This window comes from Globicephala melas, chromosome X, assembly GCF_963455315.2.
Source record: "Globicephala melas chromosome X, mGloMel1.2, whole genome shotgun sequence".
Lineage (NCBI taxonomy): Eukaryota > Metazoa > Chordata > Mammalia > Artiodactyla > Delphinidae > Globicephala > Globicephala melas.
In genome coordinates, this window is record NC_083335.1 from 30,015,372 (window position 1) to 30,040,838 (window position 25,467).

The window sequence follows — 25,467 nt, forward strand, 5'->3', positions numbered from 1 at the left end:
TAAACTGCTTTTTTTCAAGCCTAATGCTCGCTCACACCTGTCTGCTTTGGCTCACATAACTCTCTCTTCCTGAACACCCCTCCAACCACCCCGCCCTCAGGGTCTCTCATTCAATTGACGAACACCTACTCAGCTTCCAACATTAGTTCATGTCAGTTCCTCTACCAGGATAACAATGATTATACTAATTATAATACAAACCTCCCTCCCCTGGGAGTTCCCTTAATGAAGAGAATTATTTCCCTAGTTCTTGGGATTTTAAGCCTGGCCTCCACTTCCTTAGGTGCCCAGTTTTGAGCCCTAAGTAATTCTCTGAGGCTTGGACTCCAGTGGTCTTTCCTGGGACTAAGAAGAAATGTCATTAAGAAGATGGTACACAAACATGTGAACTCTGATTGCAGGAGTATACAAAGGTATAAATGTCCTCTTTTTTCTTTGAAAATGTAAACTTCAGGTAAGTTTCTCAGATAGCAAATGAAACTGTATTCTTCTCATTTTGTTTGTATCATTTCCAGGTATTACCTAATCCCCTTTCCTTTCCATGGTTCCACCTTTATTCACCTCACCCACATAACGCCCAAGAACCACATAATAATAACAATAATAGCTACGATTCTGTGAGCACTATATGATATATACTACTGTAAGTATTTTATTATCCCATTTTATTCCCACAACGACTCAATTATTCTCATTTTACATATAAGGATACTGAGGCACAAGTGTGTCCCTATTCATCTTTACGTTTGCCTCTGACCAATGATCTGGGTAATCCTAATAGAGATATTTAGTAGTTTAAATGAATCTTAGGCTACCAAGCAGATATTTCAGAGACAGTCTTGCTCAGTCCTTCAACTTTCCCCCCAGACCACACTGCTTGTATGTCCCTGACCACGGCAATACTAGAGCACTGGACAGGTGGTATATTTGCACGTATGGAGAAAAAGAGAGGAGGCAAATTGATGAGGCTTTCCTCCTGGTTCTCCACTGCCCTTTTCTTGTGCTCCATGCTCTACAGAACTACATGAAGTAACCACTACTCCCTGCCCCCGCTGCTGCCCCCTCTACCCCCATACACAAAGCAAGACTGACACCTCAAACATTTCTTTTGAGGAACAAAACTGCTGACACAAATGCCAGCTCTGTGAAATAAGATTATACAGGATTACCAGAGAAATTCATCTCTCACAATTTGCAAAACATATATATTTTTATTATGGAAAGCCAAGTGTTAATTATTGTTACATTTTATATCCCTAAATTAGATCTGCTAAATAAAATGTTTGGGAAAAATCCTTTTTTTTTTTCTGATCTTTTGAGGTCTGTAGCAAAATGAGAGGACAATCTAAAGGAAAGCACATTCTATTTTGACTTTTCTTTTTTTTTTATCCACAGGGATCTGAGAGTGGGAAACTGTTTGCTGGCCTGACATATCAACAAAAGAAAAATCCAAACTTGACAAGCTGAGTTAACCACATGAGGTGACTGAAGCAAGAATGGATTGAGATAATAAGGAAAATGTAGCACTTAATTATTTTGTTAACTCCTAGATGAATTACATCAACAATGATGATTCACATAAAATAACAGAAATCCATATGCTATCACAAAACATAATCACTTTTCCTGCAAAAAACCAGTGGCCTACAGTTGAGTTGAATAGCCTTCTAAACATTGACTCTCACTTGCACAAACATATCTACAAAGGGTTAACATCCTCAGAATGAGAAATCTTTCTTTTTGAAATTCTTTCTTCTAGGAAGAGAGCATTCTTTTTAAAATTAAAAATAATTTATATGTATTTCTTATTAAGAATCAATACTCTCTTGTTGAAAAACTTAACTGTATGGATAAAAATTAGCCACAGACATAATGACTGTTAGTTGCATGAGGTAAAATTATAAATATAAATATAGACATAGATAGGTAGATAGATAGATACTGTGTATACTGTGTGACTATATATACGGATACTATATATATATGTATATTATATATATATATATAAAATCTCTTTATCCATATCCATATTTCTTTCTCTTTTCATCTATTATCTAATGGATATACCCTTCATCATCCTGTGGTACATTTTTCTTAATATTTAAAATATTTTGATCCCAAACTCCCAACTGGTTTACTGGAAAATATTGTTTCTTCCCTTGTTGGGTCTTCCTTTCCTATGATAAGTCCCAAATCTTCAGGGCTTTAAACAATCCAAGAGATCAAACCCGGTTACTATTGCCCAGTGGGAGAAAATATTGGAAAATCTGATAAGACTTCTCGCCCACTTTCTGCTGCTGTTTTTGCTACATTATATATCAGTTGGTCCACATAAGAACAGATGGTTCAGACTGTTCCAGACTGACTGGTACCAGTTCAGACTGGGACAGACTCCTGTACACATTAAGGAGTTTCCAAGTGATCTACACAAGCCATCTGATAGAGTGTAAGAGAAAGAAAAAGGAAGCTTCTTCTTCCAGTGTTACACTCACCTATATATGATGCATGCCACAGTAGACAAGGTCTCAAACACATCTTTATTTGTTTTCGCATCTTCATGGAGCCAGGAGGGATCAACAGAAATCCAGGAGGAGGAACATGCCATACCAGCGTAGGGGAGCAAAACTTGCCACCTCGAAATGTCTCTTTGGCATGCGGGTTATTTTGAGCTGAGAACAATCAAGACCCAAAAAACTCAGAAACAAACTCTGACCTTCTCCCTAAATGCCTAAAGAATGTAGATATAGGACCTGTTCCAGGAAGGGAGATATTACCATAGATAATTATACTATGAACTAGGTGTGTAGACAGGGAGGAACCTAGCGAAGTCTGTTTGTTACAATTCCTCTCTGTCTCCCACTGTCTCTGCCTGGCCTAGCATACATTTATTTACCAAACATTTGCTTTTCCATCTCCATATAAATTGCCTTCCTTCCCTTTGAAGTCCCAAACCCCTATTCCTAACATCCCCTTTTGTCTCTAGCTGAAGATGATATTTAAGGCGACGGCTTCCGCCATTTTGGCAAGTTACTCAGTTCTCCTGGGTCTCTCTCATATATACATGTTATTAAACTTTTGTTTGATTTTCTCATGTTAACCTACTCATGTCAATTTAATTCTTAGACCAGCCAAAAGAACCTAGAAGAGTAGAGAAAAATTTATTCCTCCCTGACACCAGGAACCAATCCTCTCCTTTCTTAAATGAAGCTCTCATATGCAGTTGAAGTCACAGTTCAAACTTCTTCTCAATAAAAATGAGTACCCCTGGTTGGCAGAGGGGGTGGGTAGTAAAACTGATGTTGCTTCTTAAACGATCACATTAGTAAGCGACACCTCAGGGCATAAGATATACTGCAAGCAAACTTTGAACTTCTTAGAAAAAGGGTCTAGTACTTGATTCCCTTCCTCTCAGAAGGCCCCTTTGCCAATTGCCTCTTCCCAAAAAATTCCCAAGGTCAATATACCAATACGTATGGGATACAGTTGGCACAGTTCCAATTGCCTGGAACCACCAGACCATTGCCAAGCCCTCAAATTTCCAGTTGTAGCCTTTTCTCTGAAAAATGGATCCCTACTTGCTCTACATTCATTACCACTGAAGTGATCATTCCTATAACAACAACAACAAATCCACTGCAGTGTTTCTTGATGTCTTAACAACTTGAAATATTTGTGGATAATAATTTGAAATGGTCTCATTGAGTATGCTATTATCTATTGTTATGAACTGAATTGTGTCTCCCAAAATTCACATGTTGAAGCCCCAACCCTGAATGTGATTATATTTGGAGTAGAGCTTTTAGGAAGTCATTAGGGTTAAATGAAGTCATAAGGATGGAGTTCTAATCTGATAGGACTGATGACGTTTTAAGAAGAGGAAGATGTGATGTTGCCGGACAAAGTGGGGAAAGCAAAAAATGAGCTCAGAGATTTGAATTCCCAGTTCAAGGGAAAATCAAATGCAGTACCTCTTCTGGCAATTGGTTAAATTACAATGCAAATTGAACTCCCAGTCTCACATGGTCTGTGGTTTAACATGAGGGCATTGATTGGGAAAGAATGACATCCTGTAAATTGGAATGGGGATGTGTGGGAAGACCCTGATGAAGCTGAGGACATTGAGCTCCTAAATTCTGACAAGTATTCTTTGCCAGTGGAAGAAGCCTCTCAACCCTCAGTGGTAGCAGCCTCTTTACCCGCATTTGAGGGGATTAATCCAGCATTACCTGAGGAAACTGTAATGGCTTCTCCTGAGGTAGTTGCCATGCAAAAGAATTCTGAGTCTCCTCAGGACCCACTCCATCACCAATCGTTGCTTCTAGTTCTGTAACTAGATTCAAGTTCCAGCAGGACTCTAAAAGTGAGACACAAACTGTGACCCATGGGGAGGTGCACTCTACTCCAAAAGAACTACTTGAGTTTTCTATCTTATGCAGACAGATGTCTGGAGAAAATGGGTAGGAATGGATATCAAAGGTGTGGGATAATGGTGGAAGGAATATAAAGTTGGATCAGCCCAAATTTATGGATACGTGATCGCTAATCAAAGATTCTGCATTTAATGTTACAGGTTGGAGAGTTAGAAAAGGCTCTGACAGTTTGGTTGGTTGGCTAAAACATGGACCAAAAGGCAGACCAAAGTGAGCAAGTTAGAAATGCTGGACCTACCTTGGTCTAATGTAGAGGAAGGGATTCAAAGGTTTAGAGAAATAGGTATTTTAAAGTGGATTTGTCATTTTAGATCTACTCACCCACCCTGCGAGGGTACAGAAGAGATACCTTCTACCAATACAATAAGATACAAATTTGTGACCTGAACCCTGACATCCTTGAAGAACTCTGTGCTTACTCTTCTCTTTAGGCCAGAACATACAGTGGGAACTGCATTTTTCAGTTGGGAAACCTAAATGCAATGGGAGTAATTGAATTCTGGGGTGGCAGGGACCAAGTGGCAGCACTCAACTGCCAAAGGCAAGGTGAGTATTGTTACCACAATGGACAGCATAGTCAAAGAAGGAGTCAGAATAGTCTGACTAGCATAGACCTGTGGCATTGTCTAGTTGATCATGGTGTTCCTAGAAGTGAAATAGATAGGAAACTTTCTTAATTCTTACTTAATCCATACAAGCAGGAAAGTTCTAGTTCAAGTGAACAAATGTCTAACCTGAATCATAAAATCAAAGAGTCATGCCCCTCCCAAATTAATTCATATTTTTGAGCCAGTTTACAGACCCAAAACGAAGGGAAGGCCATGATTCTTGAGGAAGGACCTCAGCACACTATGAAATATTTATACTGTTCATCTTTCTTCCAGCCTCTCATAAAAGTGTCTGTGGTCTTTTAGCAGGGTAACTGTGCATTTGGGAAAAGGAAATAATCAAACCTTTTGGGGACTACTAGACATTGACTCTAAACTGACACTAACTCCACAAGACCTAAAAGGTCACTGTGATCCACAGACAGAGGTCAGGTGATCAGTGGAGTTTTAGCTCCAGTCTGTCTCACAGTGAGCCCCCAAATTCATCACGTGATTATTCCTCCAGTTCCAAAATGCATAATTTGAATAGATATACTCAGCAGCCTCACATTGGTTCCCTGACCTGTAGTTCCCTTATGGTGTGAAAGACTAAGTGGAAGCAACGCCTCTACCTAGAAAAATAGTAAATGAAAAGCAACACTGCATTGCTGGAGGAGTTGCAGAGATTAGTGTTATGATCAAGGCCATGAGATAAACAAGGGTGGTGATTCCTAATACCTCCCCATTCAACTCACATATTTGTCCTGTGAAGAACACAGATCGATTTTGGAGAATAAGAGTGGATTGTCGCAAGCCAAACCAGGAGCAGATTCCATTTGCAGCTGCTGTATCAGATATGGTTTCATTTCTCCAGCAAATAAACACATCCCCTAGTACCTGGTAAGAAGCTACTGATCTAGCAAATGCTTTTTTCTCTAGATCTTTTAGTAAAGAGTGACAGAAACAGTTTGCTTTCAGTTGGCAAGGCCAGCAATGCACCTTCATTGTCCTACCTCAGGAGTATATCAACTCTCCACCCTGTGCTATAATTTAGTTTGTAGACATCTTGAATGCCTTCTCATTCCACAAGATAGGTCCATTACATTGATGACATTATGCTAATTGGACTAGTAAGAAGTAGCAACTATTTTAGACTTATTTGTAAGAATTTTGCCCATCAGAGGGTAATAAATTCAACAAATTTCAGGGACTTTCTACTTCATTAAAATTTCTATGGGTCCAGTGGTGTGGGGTATGTAGAGATATCCCCTCTAAGGTGAAAGATAAGTTGTTGCATCTGACCCCTCCTACTACCAAAAAAGAGGCATAGTTCTTCGTAGATGTCACTGGATTTTTGGAGGCAACATATCCCTCATTTGAGTGTGTTATCCTGGCCACCTAGTGAGTGACCCAAAAAGCTGCTAGTTTTGAGTAGGACCCAAAAATGAGAAGCCTCTGTGATAGGTCCAGGCCGTCAAGCAAATATGATCCAGCAGAATCAATAGTGCAGCAGGGACATTAGGACTTGTGAGCAAACCCTGCCACCGTCTGCGTTTATCTTCACCACTTTTGAGAAACAGCTCTTGGCCTGCTACTGGGACTTAGTAGAGACTGAACATTAACCATGGGCCACAAAGTTACCATGTAACCTGAGCTGCCCATCAGGAACTGGGTGTTATCTGACCCACCAAGCCATAAAATTGGGTGTGCATAACAGCATTCCATCATTCAAATGGATCTGTTATATACGTGATTGGGTCCAAGCAGGCCCTAAAGGCACAAGTAAGTTACATGAATAAGTGGACCAAACGCCATTAGTCCCCATTTTTGTTACCCAACTTTCTCTCTCCCAACCTGCACCTATAGCCTCATGGGGAGTTCACTATAATCAGCTGCTAGAGGAAGAGAAGATCTGGGCCTGATTTACAGATAGTTCTGCATGATATGCAGGTACCACCCCAAAGTGGACAGCTGTAGCACTGCAACCCCTCTCTGGGACATTACTGAAGGGATAAAGGGAGATCTTCCCCTTGGGAAGAATTTCAAGCAGTATACACGGTGGTTCACTTTGTTTGGAAGAAAAAATTGCCAAATGTGAGATTATATACTGATTCATGGTCAGTTTGGCCAATGGTTTGGCTGGATGGTCAGAGACTTGGAAGAAACATGATTGGAAAATTGGTGACAAGGAAATTTGGGAAAGAGGTATGTGGATAGAACTCTTTCAATGGGGCAAAAATGTGAAAATATCTGTGTCCCATATGAATGTTCATCAAAAGATGACCGCAGTAGAAGGGAATTTTAATAATCGAATGGATAGAACGATGCTTCCTGTGGATACCAGTCAACCTCTTTCCACAGCCACCCCTCTCATAGGGTTCATGAACAACGTAGTCATAGTGGCAGGAATAGAGGTTATTCATGGGCTCAGCAACATGGACTTTCACCCACCAAGGCCAACCTGGCTAAGGCTACTGCTGAATGCCCAATCTGCTAGCAGGAGAGACCAATGCTGAATTTTTTTTTTTTTTTTTTTTTTTTTTTGCAGTACACGGGCCTCTCACTGTTGTGGCCTCTCCCGTTGCGGAGCACAGGCTCCGGACGTGCAGGCTCAGAGGCCATGGCTCACGGGCCCAGCCGCTCCGTGGCATGTGGGATCTTCCCGGACCGGGGCACGAACCCGTGTCCCCTGCATCGGCAGGTGGACTCTCAACCACTGTGCCACCAGGGAAGCCCCTGAATCTTGATATGGCACTATTCCCTAGGGTAATCAGCCAGTTATCTGATGGCAGATTGATTATACTGGACTTCTTCCATGATGGAAGGAGAAGTGGTTTTTTTTTCTTACTGGAATAGACACTTACTGTGGATATAGATTTGTCTTCCCTTCATGCAATGCTTCTGCCAAAACTGCCATCCATGGACTTATAGAATGTTTTATCCATCATTATAGTATTCCAGACAGCATTGCTTCTGATTCAGGAACTCACTTCACAGCAAAAGAGGTGCAGCAATGGGCCTATGATCATGGAATTCACTGGTCTTACCACGTTCCCCACCATTCTGAAGCAGGTAGCTTGATAGAATGTTGTAATGGCCTTTTGAAAACTCAGTTATAATGCCAGCTAGTTGCAATACCTTGTAGGGTGGGGACAAGGTTTTCCAGAAGGCTGTATATGCATTGAATCAGCATTCAATTTATGGTCCTGTTTCTCCCATAGCCAGGATTCACAGGTCTAGGAAAAAAAGGGGTGGAAATGGGAGTGGTACCACTCACCATTAACCATAGTGACTCTCTACCAAAATTTTTGCTTCCTGTTCACACGACCTTATGCTCTGCAGACCTAGAGGTCTTAATTCCAAAGACAGGAATGATTCCGACAGGAGGCACAACCATGATTCCACTGAACTGCAAGTTAAGACTACCACCCGACCACTTTGGGCTCATAATGCCTCTGAATCAAGAGGCAAAGAAGGGAGTTATTGTGCTGGTTGGGGTGATTGGTCCTGACTGCTACAGGGTAATTGGACTACTATTTCATGATGGGGGTAAGGAAGAGAATGTCTGGAATATGGGAGATACCTTAGGGTTTCTCTTATTATTACCATGACCATTGATTAAGGTCAATGTAAAACTACAACAACTCAATCTAGGCAGGACTACTAATGGCCCAGACTTTTCAGAAATAAAGATTTGGGTCACCCCACCAGGTAAACAACCAACATGACCAACTGAAGTGCTTGCTGAAGGCAAAGGGAATAACAGAATGGGTAGCAAGAGAAGGTAGTTATAAATACCAGCTATGACCACATGACCAGTTACATACATAGGACTGTAATCATCATGAATATTTCTTCCTTATTTTCTTATGAATACATTTGTATATCTGGATAGATAGATAGATAGATTGATCTTCATTTTCGTTACTCTCTTATTCCCTGGACATATAGTATAAGATGTATTGACTTTATATCATAGTATTTAAGTATTGTTGTTCATTTTACTTCATGGTATTTAAGTTAGGAGATATCAAGGAAAAGAGTAAGCATCACTCAAGGACTACCTCCTCTTCTGGGAAAGAGGCTAGTGTGTTTTCAGTTGTACGCAGGATAGCTGTATCATGTTAAATGGAATTATGAGCTTCTTATTGTCTCTATTTGGTGATTAATTGTGATTTAAGGAGATGTGTATTGGGGCCATGTTGACAAGGGTGGATCTGTGATAATCTTATATGTGAACATGACTGGGCCACGAGGTGCTCAGATATTTGGTCAAACATTATTTTGGATGTGTCTGTGAGGGTGTTTTGGGATGTGATTCATATCTGAATTGGTAGACTGAGTAAAGCAGATTGCTCTCTCTGACATGGGTGGCCCTCATCCAGTTAGTTGAAGTCCTGAATAGAACAAAAAGTCTGATCTTCTTTCAAACAAGAAAGAGCTCCTCCTCTCTGACTGGCTTGAGCTGGGACATTAGTCTTTTCCTGCCTTTAGACTCGAACTGAAACATCAGTGATTCTTGCATCTCAAGCCTGCCAGATTTTGGCCAGATTTTGGACTGGAATTTATATCATTGACTCTCCTGTTTCTCAGGCCTTTGGACTAGGACTGGAACTATACATTGGCTTTCCTTGGTCTCCAGCTTACCACTGCATATCTTGGGACTTAGGCTCCATAATCATGTGAGCCAATCCCTTTACATATATAGGTACAGAGACATAGATCAATAGATAATCTCTTATTGGTTCTCTTTCTCTGGAGAACTCTGACTAATACATGTATCTATCTAGCTATCCATATGTCTCTCCAACTAACACACACACACACACACACACACACACACACACATCATATCTGAGATCTGAGTGCTTCACTCAATACACTGCGAGGACACATTTATGCTAATATTCTTCTGTGGTATCTTTTGAAGTGGCTGTATTTTACCTCATAGAAGTGCCCAAATTTTTTTTAAACAAAGATCCTTTATGAAAGACACTGTCAAGAAAATGTGAAGACAAGTCACAGACTGAGAGGAAATATTTGTAAAAGGCATATCTGGTAAAGGACTGTTATCAAAAATATACAAAGAATACTTAAAACTCAACAATAAGAGAATGAAGAGCCCAGGTAAAAATAATCAAAATGTCTGAAAAGACAGGTCATTTTAAAAGATATACACATAGAAAGCAAGCATATGAAAAAATACTCAACATCATATGCCATTAGGAAATTGCAAATTAAAACAACAATAAGATTCCACTATATACCTATTAGAGTGATGAAAATCCAAAACAATGACAACACCAAATGCTGTCAAGGATGTGTAGCAACAGGAACTCTGATTCATTGTTGGTTGGAATGCAAAATGGTGTAGTCACTTTGGAAGACAATTTGGCAGATTCTTACAAAACTAAACATAGTATTACCAAATGATCCTGTAATTGTGCGCCTTGATATTTACCCAAATGAACTGAAAACTTACATCCACACAAAAACATGCTCATGCATGTTTATAGCAGTTTTATTCAAAGTAGCTTAAACTTGGAAGCAACCAAGATGTCCCTCAATAGGTGAGTTGATAAATAAACCATAATGCATCCAGACAATGGAATATTATTCAGCACTAAAATAAATGAGCTATCAAGCCATGAAAAGACATGAAAAAAACCTAAATTCCTATTACTAAGTGAAAAAAGCCAATCTGAAAAGCCTGCATGTTAATGATTCCAACACTATGACCTTCCAGAAAAGGCAAAACTATCAAGACACTTAAAAGATCATCGGTTGCCAGGAGTTGCGGGGGGGGGGGAGGAAGGGATGAACAGGCAGAGCACCAAGGATTTTTAAGGCAGTAATACTACTGTAATGGTGGATACATGTAATTATATATTTGTCAAAACTCAGATTGTACAACATCGAATGAACTGTAATGCAAAGCATGCACTTTGAGTGATAATGTTGCATCAATACAGGTTAATGAATTGTAACAAATGTACCACTGGTGCCAGGGTGTTGACTGTGGGGGAGACTGTTCATGTGAGGGGAGGAGTGCAGGGAATACAGAGGAACTCTGTATATTCTGCTCAATTTTGCTGTGAATGTAAAACTGCTGTAAAAAAATGAAGTCTATTAAGGATAAAGAAAAAATGAAATAAATATCTAATTATTAAATTGATATTCTTTGTAATTTTTTCACTTTAATAAGTAATATTATGGTTGATATCCTTGTAGCTAAATTTTTACATATTCTTTTGTTCAGTTTTTTTTTGACCTTGTGTCTTTGTTGCTGTGTGTGGGCTTTCTCTAGTTGCAGGGGCTACTCTTCCATTGCGGTGCACAGGCTTCTCATTGTGATGACTTCTGTTTGTTGCAGAGCACAGGCTCTAGGTGTGTGGGCTTCAGTAGTTGTGGCATGCAGGCTCAGTAGTTGTGGCTCACGGGCTGTAGAGCACAGGCTCAGTAGTTGTGGCGTACGGGCTTAGTTGCTCCGCGGCATGTGGGATCTTCCCGGGCCAGGGCTCGAACCTGTGTCCCCTGCATTGGCAGGTGGATTCTTAAGCACTGTGCCACCAGGGAAGTCACCTTTGTTTAGTTTTTTATGATACATTTCTAAGAATAGAATTGCTATGCCAATTAGATTGGATTATTATTATCATTTTTGGTACAATTTGCCAACACTGCCCACCACAAAAGATATAAGAATTTACACTCAGACCAGAAGTTTAGGAAAGTGCATGTTGCTCAAAATGCACAAATTTAAAGCTTTTTTCAACTTTATATGCTCCAGGCTTTGGCTTACCCATTCCTATAAGTCTATGTGCTTTTTCAGCCAACACGAGTGGCCACTGCTCTTTTTTTTTAGAATTTATAGATGATATAATTTACTATACACATACTTTAAAAAAATATGAACAACACACCCTAGACACAATATAAAAGGAACCAAAAGGCAAGTAATTTATATAATAAACATATATATCATTATGTATAAGCTTGGGTATAGTGGTAGCATAGTCAGATTACAAATAGAATCACTGTGAATGCACTAGTTATAAATAGAGACTAATAAAAATATGTTGGTTTAGGACTTAAAATGTCACAGTGACGCAACTTTCCAAAACGTTTAACTCTCTATTTACATGGTGGCTGCATTCCTGGAAAATTCAATGTATATTAAAAATATGACAAAGGAAAAAAAAAAAACTGTGGATGAATTTAGATGTAAAATGTAGCCAGGCACTGGGCCCAGGATAATAAAGATTCTTCACCAACATGAATGCCCACCAAAATATTTGTAGATTGTGTGGGACACAGGACAATTGTTCATTCGGTGAGACTGCCATATGCACTGCAGCACGTCTAATGTCCCAGCCCCTTATTCCACCCTCTCAATCATTGTGACAACAGAATACCCTTTCTCCTACAAATTTCCAAAGCTCCTTCGGGGCAGTACTGGTCTACCATCTTTGAGCTGGCCCAGCGCTGTTAAGGAGATGGGGCAAGACTGAGTTCTCACTTCACTTTAGCTGTGTATTTATATGGATTGATCATGTCCATTTAAAATGCTTAGTATACAGTAGGTATTTTCTTTCAACAATTGAAAACACAAAACTTTCACTCTAAAATTCCATTCCAAGGACAGTGCCTTTTCATTCACTCAAGCAATTCTATATACAATGGATAGAAGGATATATATCACCCTTAACAGCAAATGCCTTTGAGGGAAGAGTTGAGAGAATGGGGTATGAGATGCGGACTTTGACTTTGTACTTTCTTGTTATTTATTTGTTTATCTATTTATTTATTTATACAGCAGGTTCTTATTAGTCATTATACACATCACTGTATACCTGTCAATCCCAATTGCCCAAATCATCACAACACCACCAACAGCCCCTGCCACTTTCCCCCCTTGGTGTCCAAACGTTTGTTCTCTACATCGGTGTCTCAATTTCTGCCCTGCAAACCAGTTCATCTGTACCATTTTTCTAGGTTCCACATATATGCATTAATATACGATATTTGTTTTTCTCTTTCTGACTTACTTCACTCTGTATGACAGTCCCTAGATCCATCCTCGTCTCTACAAATGACCCAATTTCGTTCCTTTTCATGGCTGAGTAATATCACATTGTATATATGTACCACTTCTTCTTTATCCATTCGTCTGTCGATGGGCATTTAGGTTGCTTCCATGACCTGGCTATTGTAAATCGTGCTGCAGTGAACATTGGGGTGCATGTGTCTTTCTGAATTATGGTTTTCTCTGGGTATATGCCCAGTAGTGGGATTGCTGGGTCATATGGTAATTCTATTTTTAGTTTTTGAAGGAACCTCCATACTGTTCTCCATAGTGGCTGTATCAATTTACATTCCCAACAACAGTGCAAGAGGGTACCCTTTTCTCCACACCCTCTACAGCATTTGTTTTTTGTAGATTTTCTGATGATGCCCATTCTAACTGATGTGAGGGGATACCTCATTGCAGTTTTGATTTGCATTTCTCTAATTATTAGTGATGTTGAGCAGCTTTTCATGTGCTTCTTGGCCATCTGTATGTCTTCTTTGGAGAAATGTCTATTTAGGTCTTCTGCCCATTTTTGGATTGGGTTGTTTGTTTTTTTAATATTGAGCTGCATGAGCTGTTTTTATATTTTGGAGATTAATCCTTTGTCCGTTGATTCGTTTGCAAATATTTTCTCCCATTCTGAGAGTTGTCGTTTCGTCTTGTTTATGGTTTCCTTGGTTGTGCAAAAGCTTTGAAGTTTCATTAGGTCCCATTGGTTTATTTTTGGTTTTGTTTCCATTACTCTAGGAGGTGGATCAAAAAAGATCTTGCTGTGATTTATGTCAGAGAGTGTTCTTCCTATGTTTTCTATTAAGAGTTTTATAGTGTCCGGTCTTTCATTTAGCTCTCTAATCCATTTTGAGCTTATTTTTGTGTATGGTGCTAGGAAGTGTTCTAATTTCATTCTTTCACATGTAGCTGTTGAGTTTCCCCAGCATCACTTATTGAAGAGACTGTCTTTTCTCCATTGTATATCCTTGCCTTCTTTGTCATAGATTAGTTGACCATAGGTGTGTGGTTTTATCTCTGGGCCCTCTATCTTCTTTCATTGATCGATGTTGCTGTTTTTGTGCCAGTACCATATTGTCTTGATTACTGTAGCTTTGTAGTACAGTCTGAAGTCAGGGAGTCTGATTCCTCCAGCTCCATTTTTTTCACTCAAGACTGTTTGGCTATTCGGGATCTTTTGTGTCTCCATACAAATTTTAAGATTTTTTGTTCTATCTCCTTAAAAAAATGCCATTGGTAATTTGATAGGGATTGCATTGAATCTGTAGATTGCTTTGGGTAGTATAGTTATTTTCACAATATTGATTTTTCCAATCCAAGAACATGGTATATCTCTCCATCTATTGGTATCATCTTTAATTTCTTTCATCAGTGTCTTATTGTTTTATGCATACAGGTCTTTTGTCTCCCTAGGTAGGTTTATTTCTAAGTATTTTATTCTTTTTGTTGCAGTGGTAAATGGGAGTATTTCCTTAATTTCTCTTTCAGATTTTTCATCATTAGTGTATAGGAATGAAAGAGATTTCTCTGCATTAATTTTGTATCCTGCAACTTTACCAGATTCATTGATTAGCTCTAGTAGTTTTCTAGTGGCATCTTTAGGATTCTCTATGTATAGTATCATGTCATCTGTAGTCAGTGACAGTTTTACTTCTTCTTTTCCAATTTGTATTCCTTTTATTTCTTTTTCCTCTCTGATTGCCGTGGTTAGGACTTCCAGAATTATGTTGAATAATAGTGGTGATAGTGAGCATCTTTGTCTTGTTCCTGATCTTAGAAGAAATGCTTTCAGTTTTTCACCACTGAGAATGATGTTTGCTGTGGGTTTGTCATATACGGGCTTTATTATGTTGAGGTAGGTTCCCTCTATGCCCACTTTCTGGAGAGTTTTTATCATAAATCAGTGTTGAATTTTGTCAAAAGCTTTTTCTGCATCTATTGAGATGATCATATAGTTTTTCTGCTTCAATTTGTTAATATGGTGTATCACATTGATTGATTGGCGTATATTCAAGAATCATGCATCACTGGGTTAAATTCCACTTGAGGATGATGTATGATCCTTTTAATGTATTGTTGTATTCTCTTTGCTAGTATTTTGTTGAGGATTTTTGAATCTATATTCATCAGTGATATTGGTCTGTAATTTTCTTTATTTGTAGTATCGTTGTCTGGTTTTGTTATCAGGGTGATGGTGGCCTCATAGAATGAGTTTGGGAGTGTTCCGTCCTCCGCAATTTTTTGGAACAGTTTGAGAAGGATGGGTGTTAGCTTTTCTCTAAATGTTTGATAGAATTCACCTGTGAAACCATCTGGTCCTGGACTTTTGTTTGTTGGAGGATTTTTAATGACAATCGCAGTTTCATTACTTGTGATTGGTCTGTTCATATTTTCTATTTCTTCCTGGTTCAGTCTTGGGAGGTTATAACTTTCTAAGAATTTGTCCATTTCTTCCAGGTTGCCCATTTTATTGGCATACAGTTTCTTGTAGTAGTCTCTTAGGATGCTTTGTATTTCTGCAGAGTCTGTCATAACTTCTTCTTTTTCATTTCTAATTTTGATTTGAGTCCTCTCCCTCTTTTTCTTGATGAGTCTGGCTAAAGCTTTATCAATTTTATTTATCTTCTCAAAGAACCAGCTTTTAGTTTTATTGATCTTTGCTACTGTTTTCTTTGTTTCTATTTCATTTATTTCTGCTCTGATGTTTATGATTTCTTTCCTTCTGCTAACTTTGGGTTTTGCTTCTTCTTCTTTCTCTAGTTCCTTTACGTGAAAGGTTAGATTGCTTATGTGAGATGTTTGTTGTTTCCTGAGGTAGGATTGTATTGTTATAAACTTCCCTCTTAGGACTGCTTTTGCTGCATCCCATAGGTTTTGGATCATCGTGTTTTCATTGTGATTTGTCTCTAGGTATTTTTTGATTTCCTCTTTGATTTCTTCAGTGATCTCTTGGTTATTTAGTAACATATTGTTTAGCCTCCATGTGTTTGTGTTTTTTATGGTTTATTCCCTGTAATTCGTTTCTAATCTCAGAGTGCTGTGGTCAGAAAAGATGCTTGATATGATATCAATTTTCTTAAATTTACCAAGGCTTGATTTGTGACCCAAGATGTGATCTATTCTGGAGAATGTTGCATGCGCACTTGAGAAGAAAGTGTAATCTGCTGTTTTTGGATGGAATGTCCTATAAATATCAATTAAATCTAACTGGTCTGCTGTGTCATTTAAAGCTTGTGTTTTCTTATTTATTTTCATTTTGGATGATCTGTCCATTGGTATAAGTGAGGTGTTAAAGTCCTCCACTATTGGGCTTCCCTGGTGGCGCAGTGGTTGAGAGTCTGCCTGCCGATGCAGGGGACACGGGTTCATGCCCAGGTCCGGGAAGATCCCACATGCCGCGGAGCGGCTGGGCCGGTGAGCCATGGCTGCTGAGCCTGTGCATCCAGAGCCTGTGCTCTGCAATGGGAGAGCCCACAACAGTGAGAGGCCCACGTACCGCAAAAAAAAAAAAAAAGTCCCCCACTATTATTGTGTTACTGTTGATTTTCTCTTTTATAGCTGTTAGCAGTTACCTTATGTATTGAGGTGCTCCTATGTTGGGTGCATATGTATGTATAATTGTTATATCTTCTTCTTAGATTGATCCGTTGATCATTATGTAGTGTCTTTCCTTGTCTCTTGTAGTATTCTTTATTTTAAAGTCTATTTTATGTGTTATGAGTATTGTTACTCCAGATTTCTACTGATTTCCATTTGCATGGAATATCTTTTTCCATCCCCTCACTTTCAGTCTGTATGTGTCCCTAGGACTGAAGTGGGTCTTTTGTAGACAGCATATATATGGGTCTTGTTTTTGTATCCATTTAGCAAGTCTGTGTCTTTTGATTGGAGCATTTAATCCATTCACGTTTAAGGTAATTAACAATATGTATGTTCTTCTTACCATTTTCTTAATTGTTTTGGATTTGTTTTTGTTGTTCGTTTTCTTCTCTTGTGTTTCCCACTAAGAGAAGTTCCTTTAGCATTTGTTGTAGAGCTAGTTTGGTGGTGCTGAATTCTCTTAGCTTTTGCTTGTCTGTAAAGCTTTTGATTTCTCCATCAAATCTGAATGAGATCCTTACCAGATACAGTAATCTTGGCTGTAGGTTCTTCCCTTTCATCACTTTAAGTATATCATGCCACTCCCTTCTGGCTTGTAGAGTTTCTGCTGAGAAATCAGCTGTTAACCTTATGGGTGTTCCCTTGTATGTTATTTGTTGTTTTTCCCTTGCTGCTTTTAAAAATTTTTCTTTGTCTTTAATTTTTGCCAATTTGAGTACTATGTGTTACGGCGTGTTTCTCCTTGGATTATCCTGTGTGGGACTCGCTGAACTTCCTGGACTTGGGTGGCTATTTCCTTTCCCATGTTAGGGAAGTTTTCGACTATAATCACTTCAAATATTTTATCGGGTCCTTTCTCTCTCTCTTCTCCTTCTGGGACCCTTAAAATGAGAATGTTGTTGCATTTAATGTTGTCCCAGAAGTTTCTTAGGCTGTCTTTATTTCTTTCCATTCTTTTTTCTTTATTCTGTTCCGCAGCAGTGAATTCCACCATTCTGTCTTCCAGGTCACGTATCCGTTCTTCTGCCTCGGTTATTCTGCTATTGATTCCTTCTAGTGTAGTTTTCATTTCAGTTATTGTATTGTTCATCTCTATTTGTTTGTTCTTTAATTCTTCTCGGTCTTTGTTAAACATTTCTTGCATCTTCTCGATCTTTGCCTCCATTCTTTCTCCAAGGTCCTGGATCATCTTCACTATCATTTTTCTGAATTCTTTTTCTGGAAGGTTGCCTATCTCCACTTCATTTAGTTGTTTTTGTGGGGTTTATCTTGTTCCTTCATCTGGTACATAGCCCTCTACCTTTTCTTCTTGTCTATCTTTCTGTGAATGTGGTTTTTGTTCCACAGGCTGCAGGATTGTGGTTCTTCTAGCTTCTTCTGCCTGCTCTCTGGTGGATGAGGCTATCTAAGAGGCTTGTGCAAGTTTCCTGATGGCAGGGACTGGTGGTGGGTAGACCTGGGTGCTGCTCTGGTGGGAAGAGCTCAGTAAAACTTTAATCTGCCTGTCTGCTGATGGGTGGGGCTGGGTTCCCTCCCTGTTGGTTGTGTGGCCTGAGGTGACCCAACAGTGGAGCCTATCTGGCTCTTTGGTGGGGCTAATCGTGGACTCTGGGAGGGCTCACGCCAAGGAGTACTTCCCAGAACTTCTGCTGCTAGCTAGTGTCCTTGTCCTCACGGTGAGACACAGCCACTCCCCACCTCTGCAGGAGACCCTCCAACACTAGCAGGTAGGTCTGGTTCAGTCTCCTCTGGGGTCACTGCTCCTTCCCCTGAGTCCTGAGGTGCACACTGCTTTGTGTGTGCCCTCCAAGGGTGGAATCTCTGTTTCCCCCAGTTCAGTCAGAGTCCTGCAATCAAATCCCACCAGGCTTCAAAGTCTGATTCTCTAGGAATTCCTCCTCCTGTTGCCGGACCCCCACATTCAGTAGCCTGATGTGGGGCTCAGTACCTTCACTCCAGTGGGTGGACTTCTGTGGTATAAATGTTCTCCAGTTTGTGAGTCACCAACCCAGAAGTTATGGGTTTTGATTTTATTGTGATTGCGCCCTCCTACTGTCTCACTGTGGCTTCTCCTTTGTCTTTGGATGTGGGGTATCTTTTCTGGTGAGTTCCAGTGTCTTCCTTTCGATGATTGTTCAGCAGTTAGTTGTGATTCTGGTGTTCTCACAAGAGGGAGCGAGAGCATGTCCTTCTACTCCGTCATCTTGGTTCTATGCCTCTCAAGTGGCTACTGCTCTTAACAAATCATTTTTAGCGAACTGTTGGTGATCCCCACCATGGAAAACAAACCTTGTTTTTACCTTACTCTTGGTTAAAATAAATTTAGGTGATTTGTAGGAGATGCCAAAATCTGTTTCTACTGAGATCAACATTGACCATAAGTCAATGTTTTGAGAAGTATTCTACTAGTGATCAGATGATGAGGGAGATGAAAAGATTTCCAGTCCCAGATTATTTCTTGAACACATTCATTTATAGACCCTCTATCCCAATATCCCAATGAAATGACAAGTGGAGTACAAAAACAAAATCTATTGCACCTAGAAACATGTCATCAATAGAAATATCTGGAAGGTATAAAGTGGATGGAAACAGATAAGTGATGTAGTACATTGTAGCTTGACATCCAGCCATCTTAAAGAGGTGGACAGGGACTTCCTCAGTGATCCAGTGGCTAGGAATCCACACTCCCAATGCAGGGGCCTGGGTTCCATCCTTGATCAGGGAACTAGATCCCGCATGCCTCAACTAAGTGTTCGCATGCTGCAGCTAAGAATCCCACATGCAGCAATGAAGATCCCACATGCTGCAAGTAAGACCTGGCACAGCCCAATAAACAAATAATTTTTTTTAAAAAAAGAGAAATAGGTAAAGAAAAGAAGAATGTTCATTCTTCTAAAAGAGGTGGATAAGCAGACATACAAAATTTGATTATCCCCAGAACTCCAAATAACCCCAAGATCAACGGAAGTTCAGGCTAGAGGAAACAGTCCATAGATAATGGGTCTATTAGTTAGTTTTAGAATAGAACACCTGTGCCAATCCTGGCACTTAGAAGGAATGATTCAGAAATTTGCCTACAGGCCAATGCCAGGAGTACAGCACTTTAAAAAGGGCACTGGAATGTGAAAAACTCTCAGAATAAGTGTTGATTCCAGAGAAGAGGGGTTACTCTAGGTAATGTTTAAGTTCCAAGTGGATGGGAAACCCCAAGGTAGAAAACAAACAAATTTTACATTCCTTAGGAAAGCCTGCCAGATGCACAAACACTTTCTTGTCCACATCACAACTATTGGAATGCTGACTCCTACTACTGAAATTTGTATTAATAGAACAAGAGGACAAGAGTTCTTAGTTAGCCTGAGGAAATACACTTTAGCAATGACTTTAATTTTAGAGCTGCGTCTACAAATGTGAACAGACAATTAAGAAGTGACTAAACATTTGAGGAAAAGAAATGGCATGAAAAAGAGAAACTATACTCAAGAAAAAATAACATGGAAAATGTTTGATATTCTCTTATACAGTAAATCAAACACACACCTGCCCTATAAAAAAAATAAAAATAAGAACGAACATCCTAAGGAAACAATACAAAATAGAAAAAATAAATAGGAATAGTAATAGCTTTAGTGTTTTTTTTCCCCCAGCTTTATTCAGGCATAATTGACAAGTAAAATTATGTATATTTAAAGTGTACAACATGATGATATATATGTTTGCATTGTGAAATAGTTACCACAATGAAATTAATTAACATACCATTATGTTAAGTGAAATAAGCCAGACAGAGAAAGACAAATACTGTATGGTCTACTTATATGTGGAATCTAAAAAATAAAAAAACAAAAACACAGACTCATAGAAACAGAGAAGACTGGTGATTGTCAGGGGTTGAGGAGTGGGAGAAAAGGGCAGACATCAGTCAAACTTCCAAACATAAAATGAATAAATTCTAGGGACCTAATGTACAGCATGGTGACTATAGTTAATAATATTGTATTATATTCTTGAAATTTGCTAAGAGAATAGATCTTAACTATCTCATTAAAAAACAAAAAACTTTGGGCTTCCCTGGTGGTGCAGTGGTTGAGAGCCCGCCTGCCGATGCAGGGGACATGGGTTCGTGCCCCGGTCCGGGAAGATCCCACATGCCACGGAGCGGCTAGGCCCGTGAGCCATGGCCACTGAGCCTGCACGTTCGGAGCCTGTGCTCCGCAACAGGAGAGGCCACAACAGTGAGAGGCCTGCGTACCGCAAAAAAAAAAAAAAGAAAGAAAAAAAAACAACTTAGCCTTAGAGAAACATGAGTTCCAGTGTTCACAATGTAGATCAGATTTCTCTGAAAAAAAAAGGAAAAATCCGAGTACTTGGAAATTGCTGAAATTTAACAAATGACACAATAATTAGAAAATACAGTAAGGTGGCTGAGCAATGAATCAATATGTGAAAGTCAATAAACTTCTCATAAAGTAAAACAAACAACAACCAGCTAAAATACAGAATGGAAAATAAATCTCATTTACAATAAAAACAATGATAACAAAAGTTAAATGCCCAGGAATAAATTTAACAAGAATATGCATGAACTTTATAAGATAATTTTAAAACATTAATGACAACCACAAAAGAATTATTTTTGAATAAATAGAAAGGCATTTCCTGCTTTTGGCTAAAAGATATTCATTAGAATGATGCAATTTCTCCCTAAATTAATCATACCTTTAATGTAGTCCAATAAAAACACCAACATGATGGTGACACTAGAAAGATGGAGCAATAAGACATCTTTGCACTTGTTCCCTCACAGAGATACCAACTTAACAACGAGATATGAACCAAAATACCTTTGTGAAAACTCCAGAAACCAGTTAAGAAATTGTAGTACCCTAAGTGAATGCATGGTCAAAGCAGTCACACTGAAATGGGTAAGAAGAGACACTTCACGTGACCACAATCCCCCCACCACTATCACCCCACCTTAGCTGGCATAGCTCAGCTTGGTTCCTGGCTTCTCCTTCAGGAGAGGGGAAAAGGAAGGGAATGGCTTTTTGGAGAGCTACCTGAGGGATTAGTTTCTTTCTCACCTGATTTGGAGCACTAACAGAACTGGCATCATTTGGATGCCTTGAGGATACTGAAAGCCACGGAGACTGTGGAGGCAGCACTGAAGCATTAGAGGGACTACAGAGCCACAGACAGAGGCTGTGCACTCTTGGTGGGATTGTGAAATTGTGCAGCTGCTATAGAAAAGAGTATGAAGATTCATAAAAGATTAAAAATATAACTACCATATTATCCAGCAATTCTACTTTTAGATATATATCCAAAATAATTGAAAACAGGATCTCAAAGAGATATTTGGACATCCATGTTCATAGCAGCATTATTCATAATAGCCAAAATGTGGAAGCAACATAAATGTCCATTGATGAATAAATGGAAAAAGAGAAGGTGATGTATAGATATAATAGAATATTATTCAGCCTTAAATAAGAAAGAAATCCTGTCATATGCTACAACATGGATGAACCTCGAGGACATTATGCTAAGTGAAATAAGCCAATGACAAAAGCTTACTGCATGACTCCACTTATGTCAGGTATCTAAAGTAATCAAACTCACAGAAACAGAAGTAGAATGGTGGTTGCCAGAGCTTGGGGGAAGGCAAATATGAGGAGTTGTTGTTCAATGGGTATAGAGTTTCAGTCATGCAAGACGATAAAGTTCTATGGATCTGTTGTACACTAATGTGCATATATTTAATGTACATTTAAATTTGTTAAGAGGGTAAATTTGTTATGTGTTTCTTAAATTAATAATTTAAATTTTAGAGCAGTTTTAGGTTCACAGCAAAATTGAGTGGAATACACAGAATTCCCATATATCCCTTGTTCTCACAAACCACAACCTCCCCCAGTATGGAGATCCCAAACAACATTTATTACATGCATTACACTTGGTAATAATTTGTGGTACATTTATTACAACTGATGAACCTACTCTGACACATCATTACCCAAAGTCCATAGGGTCACACCTGGTGGTGTACATTTTATGGGTTCAGATAAATATATGATTACCTGTATCCACTATTGCAATATCATATAGAGTAGTTGCACTGCTCTAAAAATCCTCTGTGCTCAGCCAATTCATTCCTTCCTCCCCACTAACTCCTGGAAACCACTGATCTGTTTACTGTCTTCATAGTTTTGCTTCTTCCATAATGTCATATAGTTGGAATCATATAATAGGTAGCCTTTTCAGATTGGCTTCTTTCAATTAGTAACAGGCATTTAAGTTTCCTCCATATCTTTTCATGGCTTGATAGCTCATTTCTTTTCAGTCTGAAATAATACTCCATTGTCTGGATGCACCATGGTTTATTTATCAGTTCACCTACTGAGGCACATCTTGGTTGCTACCAAGTTTTGGAAATTTTGAACAAAGCTTCTATAGACACCTCTAAGCATGTTTCTGTTGGACATAAGTATTTAATTCATTTGGGTAAATATCAAGGAGCACAATATGCTAGACAATGTTTATTTTTGTAAGAAACTATCAAATAGTCTTCTAAAGTGGCTATACCATTTTACGTTCCCATCAGTAATGTTTCTGTTGCTCCACATCCTCGTCAGCATTTGGTCTTATTGTGTTGGATTTTCACCATTCTAATAGGTACGAAGTGGTAACCATTGTTGTTTTAATCTGTAATTCCCTAATGATATGTGATTTTGAACATCCTTTCATTTGCTTTGCATCTGTATATCTTTTTTAATGAGGTGTCTGTTTATACCTTTTTGCCTATTTTAAAATTTGTTTGTTTCTTATTGTTGAGTTGTTATGTGCTTCTTATCACACACATACACACAAACGCACACACACACAAAACGTAAAACAAAAAGCAAATAAAACAGTACCTGGCACATAGTAAATGCTCAGTTTAAAAAAAAACACACAAAACAATGCAACCAACTTTTCGGACCTGAAACTGAGAGATGAGCCCCCAAATAATCTAGCTTTGGAAACCAACAGGGCTTCCATCTGGAGACCCATAAGATTGTAGCAATCTGGGAGAGAGCTCTTAAAGGGCGCACACACTCAAACTTACCTGCCACAGTGCCCAGCTTAAGGCAGCCAATCACTCCCAGACTCAAACTGAAGAAGGTTCACCTACATTTATTAAAGTACAAGCCTGAGGGGCAGGAATCTAATTTAACAAGCACATCTAGGAGCCTTCTGGAACACTCTTCAGGATGGAGAGTGGTGGGAACCATCTTTGCACCCTTCCTTTGCCATGCTCCAAAACATCAGTATCTTCTGGAAAGGAGCATTTACACATATCTAGTGCTCCAGTCTTTGTGGCTGATGACCAGAGGATGCCTCTTGATTGCCTGGCTCTGGAGGATATGGGAGCTTGTATTCCTGGTCCCATGGGACTGTAATAATGATTGTCACCCAGAAAAGAGTTCATCCTCCTGTCTGGCACCCTAAGTTTTGTACCTGCTACCAAGGAACACTTCTATAATGCCTGGCTCTGGTGGCCAGTGGGTCTTACACTCATGGGTCCCACCAAACTATAACTAACAGAGAAAGAGTTCATAAACAGCTACCACCCCAGGGATCAGCAAGAGGCAACGGATCCAAGAGCTCAGTATTTCTGTGAGGAGGTCTATTAGCTAATCATCATGGTTGCAGCCTAAAGGGCAGGTTTCCAATCACACATGCATCTAGAAGATAACTATTATGCTTCCAGAGACCTTGGGGGGTAGGCCGTATCTTTACACTCTCCCACTGCTGTCTTCAGAGCACCAGTGTCTCCTGGAAGGGAGCTTTACACTTACACATGGCTGGTGCCCTGGTTTTTGCAGCTGCCACCCAGGAGATTCCCCTTGATCACCTGGCTCTGGTGCTGAGGGGGATTTGCATTCCTGGGTCCCACAGGACTATGGCAGTCAGAGAGATATCTTTTAGCAGGCTGCGACTCCCAGGGTACTGCACAGACAGCAGACTGAGGCACACCTCCCAATCTTTCTGTGAAAGATGCACCTTTGCTTGTCCAGGAGCATCAGCCTGAAGGACAAGTTTCAGGTTTGGCACACATCTAGTGGACTATGGAGCTGCTCTCAAGAAATATAGGCTGTGGACACCATCTTGTCATTCTCACTCTGCCTTGCTCCAACTCACAAGAATCTCCAAGAAGGAGCATATACACTTGTCTGGAGCCTCAATTTTTACGACTGCCACCTAGGGGAAAACTACCAGATCTTCTGGACAGTGAAGTTATGTTTGCAGTCCCACAGGACTGCATATATTTGCATACTATTAAAAGCTTCTGCCAGAGGGTCTAGCTTCCAAACAGCCTGAATCTTGGTGCTGAGATGAATCAGTAATCAAAAACCTCCCAAAAAACAAAAGTCCAGGATCAGATGGCTTCACTGGTGAATTCCTCCAAACAGTCAAGGAAGTCATACAGGGCTTCCCTGGTGGCTCAGTGGTTGAGAGTCTGCCTGCCGATGCAGGGGACATGGGTTCATGCCCCGGTCCAGGAGGATCCCACATGCCGCGGAGCGGCTGGGCCCATGAGCCATGGCCGCTGAGCCTGCGTGTCTGGAGCCTGTGCTCTGCAACGGGAAAGGCCACAACAGTGAGAGGCCCATGTATCGCCAAAAAAAAAGAAAAAAAGAAAAAAAAGAAGTCATACAAAACCTTCTCAAGCCCTTCCCAAAAATAGAAGAGGAGAGAACTCTTCTCAGTTCATTACCTTAATGCC